Raw genomic sequence first — 8,368 nt, forward strand, 5'->3', positions numbered from 1 at the left:
TGTATACTGTATTCAGTAGTTCTAGTGTATGCGCATATGATATAACATTGGTGCTGTAGTAGATAAGCAGGAAGTGATAATAGATTAGGAAATATAAGGTAAGAAACACATTATTAATGGTAAATAGATCAAAGGGATCATGACATCTGCATAATTAAGATAATTCAACATATAATAGATATATATGAGACATTATAATGGCATACAAATATAAGAAATTTTATAGATGCAAAAATCTATCTTTATTGATGAAGGTCCAAATACCAAAATGTAATTGTTAAAATTACAGGAGAATATCAAGGTGTGTAGATTGGATTTCATCCCTTTTTCGATAACAAGTGTTTATTGGTAATTGCATGCATCTCCTGATCATCTCTGGTGTTGTAAATGACTTTCCCTTTCATATGTAATGTGACTTTACTTTGACTTTAACAGATTTTGATGAACTTGTCACACAAAAAAAAAAAATCGCTGCTTCCATGTCTGATTTATCGGATGTTAACGAAAATGTGACATCAAAATTACGTCCTCCCTATATGAGTTTTCTAATGATGCACAAGGCTTGCTTTATTTGTAAAACATTTACTACATTCTAAACTTGAAAAATGTTTGTTTGTTTTTTACTCTGTATGGGTTTTCATATGCAAGCTAAGAGTGAAGCCATCATTAAAATACTTCCCACATTTTTTACATGAAAATTGCTTCTCTTTTGGGTGAATTCTCTGACATGTAACCACATGTGATTTGTTTCTAAAAAGTTTCCCACACTCTGGGCATGAAAAGGGTTTTTCCCCTGTGTGACTTCTCTTGTGTATAACAAGATTTCCTTCCTGAGAAAAACATTTCCCACATTCTAGACATGAAATGGTTCCTCCTCTGCATGAATTCTCTGATGTCTAGCCAGATGTGATTTGACTTTAAAACATTTCCCACATTCTGAACATGAATATGGTTTCTCCCCTGTGTGAATTCTCTTGTGTATAAGTAGATCGCTTTTCTGAGAAAAACATTTCCCACATTCTGAACATGAAAATGGTTTCTCCCCAGTGTATTTTCTTTGATGTGTGAGCAGGCATGATTTGTTTGTAAAACATTTCCCACATTCTGTACATGAAAATGGTTTCTCCCCTGTGTGTATTCTCTGATGTCTAACCAGGTGTAATTTGCTTGGAAAAAAGTTTGTGCATTCTGAGCATGAAAATGGTTTCTCCCCAGTGTGGATTCTCTGATGACAAACAAGAGTTCCTTTCTGTGTAAAACGTTTCCCACAATCGGAACATACAAATGGTTTCTCCTTTGTGTGAATAATCTGATGTGTAACCAGGTGTGACTTGCGTATAAAACCTTTCTGACATTTTGAACACCAATATGGTTTCTCCTTTGTGTGAATTCTCTTGTGTATAATAAGATATGCTTTCTGAGTAAAACATTTCTCACATTCTGGACATGAAAATGGTTTCGCCCCTGTGTGTGTTCTCTGATGTGAAAGCAGGCGTGATTTGGATGGAAAACATTTCCCACAATTTGAACATGAAAATGGTTTCTCCCCAGTGTGAATTCTCTGATGACAAACAAGAGTTTTTTTCTGTGTAAACCATTTCCCACATTCTAGACATAAAAATGGTTTCTCCCTTGTGTGAATTCTCTGATGTCTAACAAGGTGTGATTTGCTTGGAAAAAATTTCTCACATTCTGGGCATGAAAATGGTTTCTCTCCTTTGTAAGTCCTTTGATGCTGCCTATCCTTTCTGTAATTTTTACTATGCTCAACAGTGTGTGACGAATCAGAAGACAGGACTTGTGGAAAAGGATCAGTTGAAACCTTTTTGATGTGAGGACTTGGAGGTGGATCCAGGATAATTATCTGGTCTTCATATGAACCTGATGTGAGATCATGATCATCTGTTTTCAAATGTGAAAATAACAGATCTTTCTCTGAGCTTCTGCTACAGCCATCTGCCAAGAATAAAATGGATTTTAGTTTTATTCAATAACGGGGAATAATATTTATTACAATAACTGATTTTAAAGCAATTATATAGAAGCATTTTGTGAGAAATGGGAAAATGGTATCTAATTAATATTTTGATATCTGATGGAATTCTCTATCAGATGCAGCTTGGCCCAGGAATACTTGCTCCAAACTCAGCCCCCACCATTGGCATTTCCCCTGTACAATCCGCTACACATTTCTTTAAATATTTTGGTAAAATTCAACTGAATAGGAGAAAGTTGACATTAGTAGACGGCAAAGCATTGACATGTGGATTATTATGTCTCTTCACTAGGTAGTGCACTTTCAGCAGTTCGCTTCTCAGAGTTTTATCATAGAAACGATAAGTAAAGATTCATGAAGGCTGTTCTGCCCATTAATGTGCAGCAAGTTAATTCACAATGTAGTACCAGTTGTCACCATTATAGGTCATTAGGTACACATTTATCCTGTTCCTGTATTCAGGAGCATTTCACTTTAAGCCTGTATTCTGACTAGAACCGCCCCCCTGGTTTCCCGGGCAAGAGTAACCATTTTCCCCCGGACCTTGAGTCTTAGGCCGGCATCACACTCAGCTTATTAAAATACGGTCCGTTTTTTACGGCCGTAATACGCAGAAATGTTCCCAAAATAGTGATCCGTATGTCATCCATAGGCAGGGTGTGTCAGCGTATTTTGCACATTTCATCCTCCGAATGTAATCCGTATGGCATTCGTACCGCAAGATTTTCTCGCAGGCTTGCAAAACGGACATACAATGGATCCATTGGCTCAAATATTCGTAAAAACATATACTGTGTGTATATATATATATATATATATATATATATATATATATATATCATGGCCAAAAGTATTGACACCCCTGCAATTCTGTCAGATAATACTCATCTTCTTCCTGAAAATGATTGCAAACACAAATTATTTGGTACTATTATCTTCATTTAATTTGTCTTAAATGAAAAAAACACAAAAAGAATTGTCCGAAAGCAAAATTGGATATAATTCCACACCAAACATAAAAAAGGGGGTGGACAAAAGTATTGGCACTGTTCGAAAAATCATGTGATGCTTCTCTAATTTGTGCAATTAACAGCACATGTAACTTACCTGTGGCACCTAACAGGTGTTGGCAATAACTAAATCACTCTTGCAGCCAGTTGACATGGATTAAAGTTGACTCAACCTCTGTCCTGTGTCCTTGTGTGTACCACATTGAGCATGGAGAAAAGAAAGAAGACAAAAGAACTGTCTGAGGACTTGAGAAACCAAATTGTGAGGAAGCATGAGCAATCTCAAAGCTACAAGTCCATCTCCAAAGACCTGAATGTTCCTGTGTCTACCGTGCACAGTGTCATCAAGAAGTTTAAAGCCCATGGCACTGTGGCTAACCTCCCTAGATGTGGACGGAAAAGAAAAATTGACAAGAGATTTCAATGCAAGATTGTGCGGATGTTGGATAAAGAACCTCGACTAACATCCAAACAAGTTCAAGCTGCCCTGCAGTCTGAGGGTGCAACAGTGTCAACCCGTATTATCCGTTGGCATCTGAATGAAAAGGGACTGTATGGTAGGAGACCCAGGAAGACCCCACTTCTTACCCCAAGACATAAAAAAGCCAGGCTGGAGTTTGCCAAAACTTACCTGAAAAAGCCTAAAACGTTTTGGAAGAATGTTCTCTGGTCAGATGAGACAAAAGTAGAGCTTTTTGGGCAAAGGCATCAACATAGAGTTTACAGGAGAAAAAAGAGGCATTCAAAGAAAAGAACACGGTCCCTAAAGTCAAACATGGCGGAGGTTCCCTGATGTTTTGGGGTTGTTTTGCTGCCTCTGGCACTGGACTGCTTGACCATGAGCATGGCTTTATGAAGTCTGAAGACTACCAACAAATTTTGCAGCATAATGTAGGGCTCAGTGTGAGAAAGCTGGGTCTCCCTCAGAGGTCATGGGTCTTCCAACAGGACAATGACCCAAAACACACTTCAAAAGGCACTAGAAAATGGTTTGAGAGAAAGCACTGGAGACTTCTAAGGTGGCCAGCAATGAGTCCAGACCTGAATCCCATAGAACACCTGTGGAGAGATCTAAAAATAGCAGTTTGGAAAAGGCACCCTTCAAATATCAGGGACCTGGAGCAGTTTGCCAAAGAAGAAGTCTAAAATTCCAGCAGAGCATTGTAAGAAACTCATTGATGGTTACCGGAAGCGGTTGGTCGCAGTTATTTTGGCTAAAGGTTGTGCAACCAAGTATTAGGCTGAGGGTGCCAATACTTTTGTCTGGCCCATTTTTGGAATTTTATGTAAAATGATCAATGTTTGGCTTTTTGCTTCATTCTCTTTTGTGTTTTTTCATTTAAGACAAATTAAATGAAGATAATACCAAATAATTTGTGTTTGCAATCATTTTCAGGAAGAAAATGAGTATTATCTGACAGAATTGCAGGGGTGTCAATACTTTTGGCCATGACTATGTATATATGTACATATATATATTTCATACAGCTCTAGAATTCAATTGCCGGCTTTTCCTATCTCCTTCTCAAACCAGACATGATATGAGACATGGTTTACATACAGTAAACCATCTCATATCCCTTCTTTTATTACATATTCCGCTTTAGTAATGTAAGAAGTGTCTTGGTGTAAAATTTGGTGGCTCTAGCTGTTAAATTAAAGGGTTAAATCACGGAAAAAATTGGTGTGGGCTCCCGCGCAATTTTCTCCGCCAGAGTGGGAAAGCCAGTGACTGAGGGCAGATATTAATAGCCTGGAGAGGGTCCATGGTCATTGGCCCCCCCTGGCTAAAAAACATCTGCCCCCAGTCACCCCAGAAAAGGCATATCTGGAAGATGCGCCTATTCTGGCACTTAGCCTCTCTCTTCCCACTCCCCTGTAGTGGTGGGATATGGGGTAATGAAGGGTTAATGTCACCTTGCTATTGTAAGGTGACATTAAGCCAGATTAATAATGGAGAGGCGTCAATTATGACACCTATCCATTATTAATCCAATAGTATGAAATGGTTAATAAAACACACACATTATTAAAGTATTTTAATGAAATAAAGACACAGGTTGTTTAATATTTTATTGTACTCTTAATCCACCTGAAGACCCTTGTCACCTGAAACAAAGTTAAAAAAACAAACAACAATATTCCATACCTTCCGTCGTTCAGTCTTGTCCCACGCTGTAAATCCATCTGAAGGGGTTAAATCATTTTACACCAAGGAGCTCTGCTAATGCAGCTGTGCTTGTGGCTGTAAAAACCCGGGGAATGAATGGAATGCAGGGGAATGACCTCTAGTTACCTCGAGTCGCGGTGATGCGCCCTCTGCTGGATGTCCTCATATGAACTCGAACCTGGGAACTTTTCAGAATATTCTCAAGAACACCGCTGCGTATTTCTCGCAAGTCACGCTGTTGGTCCGTGTGTAATCTGTATTTTTCTCGCTCCCATAGACTTTCATTGGCGGTTTTTTGCGCAATACGCTGACAAACGCAGCATGCTGCGATTTTCTACGGCCGTTCAAGACCGTATAATACGGATCAGTAAAATACGGCAGATAGGAGCTGGGCCATAGAGAATCATTGTACCGTGTGCAATCCGTATTTTCTGCACCTCTCATACATCCATAAAACTCGCTAGTGTGACGCCGGCCTTACACACGTGTTCCTGGCTCTCTCTTCCTACAGATCATCGCTCTCAATAAGCGGATTCCGGTGAGACACAAATGTACCTTCATGTTTGTGTTAGAACAGTTATGCAGCCACTGTGTAGCAGAGTGTGTAGTTAGGCATGTTGTGCTTTGTTTCATATTGCTGTTTCTCTGTATGCAGATAGATGTTTGCCTGTATAAAGTAATACAATGCTGACAGCCTGAACTTGCCCTAAGATAGCCATGATAACTGTGCATCTGCCTTATGCTGTGTTAGCTCTGTAATCTCTGGTATTCATGTTATTGCATCCTGTAACATGCTGTATGTGCCAAGTACTGATGCACTGTTATTTACTTTTGTAGTTTTTACCTGATCATCCATTATATCGCATATCTCACAATATCATCTACCATTATCGTCCACTGTTCGTCATCTCAATAAATATAGACTTAAGAACCCATACAGTCGGTTTACTGGGAAGTGGATGAGGGTTACTTTCACACTTCCGTCTTTTCATATCCATTGCAATGCATCGTTTTGGGAAAAAAACGAATCCTGCAAATGTGCCCGCAAGATCCGTTTTTTTCCCATAGACTTGTATTAGCGACGGATCGCGACCGATGGCCACACGTCGCATCAGTCATGCGACGGATCCATCATGTTTTGGCGGTCCGTCGTCTGGAAAAAACATGCAATGTAATGTTTTTTGTCTGCGTCGGAAAAACGTGTCGCATCGGATCCTGCGGCATACGTCGTTGACTAGAATGGAAGCCTATGGGCGCAGGATACGTCGTGACACCTTGTATGACGGAGTCCAGCGCTGGAATCCGATTTTTTACACTGAACATGCTCAGAATCAGGAATTTGTAGCCAATTTGCCAGACAGGCCCCAATTCTATATAAACCATGCCTGGGGCGTCACCCCCAAATATGCCAGCAAGACTCCTGCCAGCCTGAAGACAGCCAGCCAGTCAATATATTGCTTTCCCTATTTTCCAGTAGCCAATCACATTTGGGACACTCCCATTTTTAGGCATGGAAAACCGATCCGTCAAAAAACGGATGAAACGGATGGTAAAAACGGACAAGACGGTCGCGCTGATGCATTGTGACGGATTAAAAAAAATGGAAATGTGAAAGTAGCTTTAGGCTACTTTCACACTAGTCCGTCGGTACGGGCCGTCGCAAACCGTCGGCCCGACGTACCGACGGACAGTGTGTTAATATAGCACAACATGGGCAGCGGATGCAGTTTTACAACGCATCCGCTGCCCATTGTGAGTTCCGGGGAGGAGGGGGTGGAGTTTCAGCCGCGCATGCGCTTTTTTGGGGGGTGTCGTGGCCCGGCTGCCAAAAACACGATGCATCTGTCGCACGACGGACGCGATGTGTGGCCATATGTCGCAATGCGTCACTAATGCAAATCTATGGAGAAAAAACGCATCCTGCGGGCTACTTTGCAGGATGCGTTTTTTCTCCAAAACGAAGCATTGTGACGTCCGTCACACGATGCTAGTGTGAAAGTAGCCTTTGCCGTATGCTGAAATCCACACAGCACAATACATGAAGGAAGGCAGAACAAAGGCGCCTGCAAGTTAGTAATAACATGTGTCTGTGACGACGCAGCATTTATTCTTAATGCCAGATGTACTGTATATTTAGTAGGCCCAGGGACATGCATTGTCTGAATGTTGACTTGTTGTGGATTGGTTGGTTATTTGTGAATTGTTGAATGGCTGCTCTTTACCTGCTATAATCAGCTCAAACAGTTTGTGTTGCTATCATGGAGGACAGGGAGGCTGGGTAATTGAACAATTGATTTTTGCTAATATGATGATTACCCATTGAAGCAGTCCATATAGATTACAGGATGCCAGCTTAAGGGAACATGGCCCCAGCTAGCAGAATACATATCTGCTCCATTCAACATCACTGAACCCATGGAGACGTTCGGAGAAGCCAGATTGGAACTATCTTGACTCCTGGCCTCATGGAGAAAATCGGAGAAGCAAGATTGGGACCAACCAGTCACTTAGCAATGTACCTCAATGGGCTGTCAGATTCGTAAGCTTGTCATTACCTTCTCTCTGTGAGTGCCTGCTTAAAGCGGGGTGCCACTGGTTGGGGTAGTCGCTCCTGGATGCCCTTAAGTTGCAGCTTATATAATTCCGCAAGCCAACTGTAATTTAAATCATCTTATGTATTTGCTGGGACTGCACTATATGTTGTTTGATGGTGGTTCAATAAAACATTGCCACACTGATTCATCCCCAACTCTGTGCTGTCTGAACCTTTGGACTCACTATCTGGTTTTGTCAGTACCAAGCTGATGGGGCCTTGTTCCACCTTGTTGGTAAGTATAATCATAGCGGAAACAATGGACACCATTAATAAGGCCTCATTCAGGCATCAGTCATTTTTCACATATGCATACATGTTCTGGGTGTCAGTGTTTTTCATGAGTTTCCTCAGTGTTTGGTCAAAGTTTCAGTTTTTACCATTAGATTTTCATCAGAGGTTTTAAATTATGGTAAAAGAAATTGCAAAGCTTCTCCTATTGATTGCAAATCATGAAAATCCTAAGAACTGACCACAACTGCCATCTGTGTGCGGTCCATGATTTCATGATTTTGACAGACGCATAGACCTGTATGGATATTTTTGATTTGCGACTCAAGAACATGTGAATAGCATCACAGACTAATTGTGACGTGTTC

The 8,368-nt window shown here is 40.8% G+C and overlaps 1 pseudogene; it reads right to left on the reverse strand.

The window, feature by feature from the left end:
* Positions 1 to 853: 853 nt before the first annotated feature.
* On the reverse strand, positions 854 to 8,018 carry LOC138666623 (zinc finger protein 300-like; annotated as a pseudogene).
* Between the last annotated feature and the right edge of the window lie 350 nt (positions 8,019 to 8,368).

This window comes from Ranitomeya imitator, chromosome 2, assembly GCF_032444005.1.
Source record: "Ranitomeya imitator isolate aRanImi1 chromosome 2, aRanImi1.pri, whole genome shotgun sequence".
Classification (NCBI taxonomy): domain Eukaryota; kingdom Metazoa; phylum Chordata; class Amphibia; order Anura; family Dendrobatidae; genus Ranitomeya; species Ranitomeya imitator.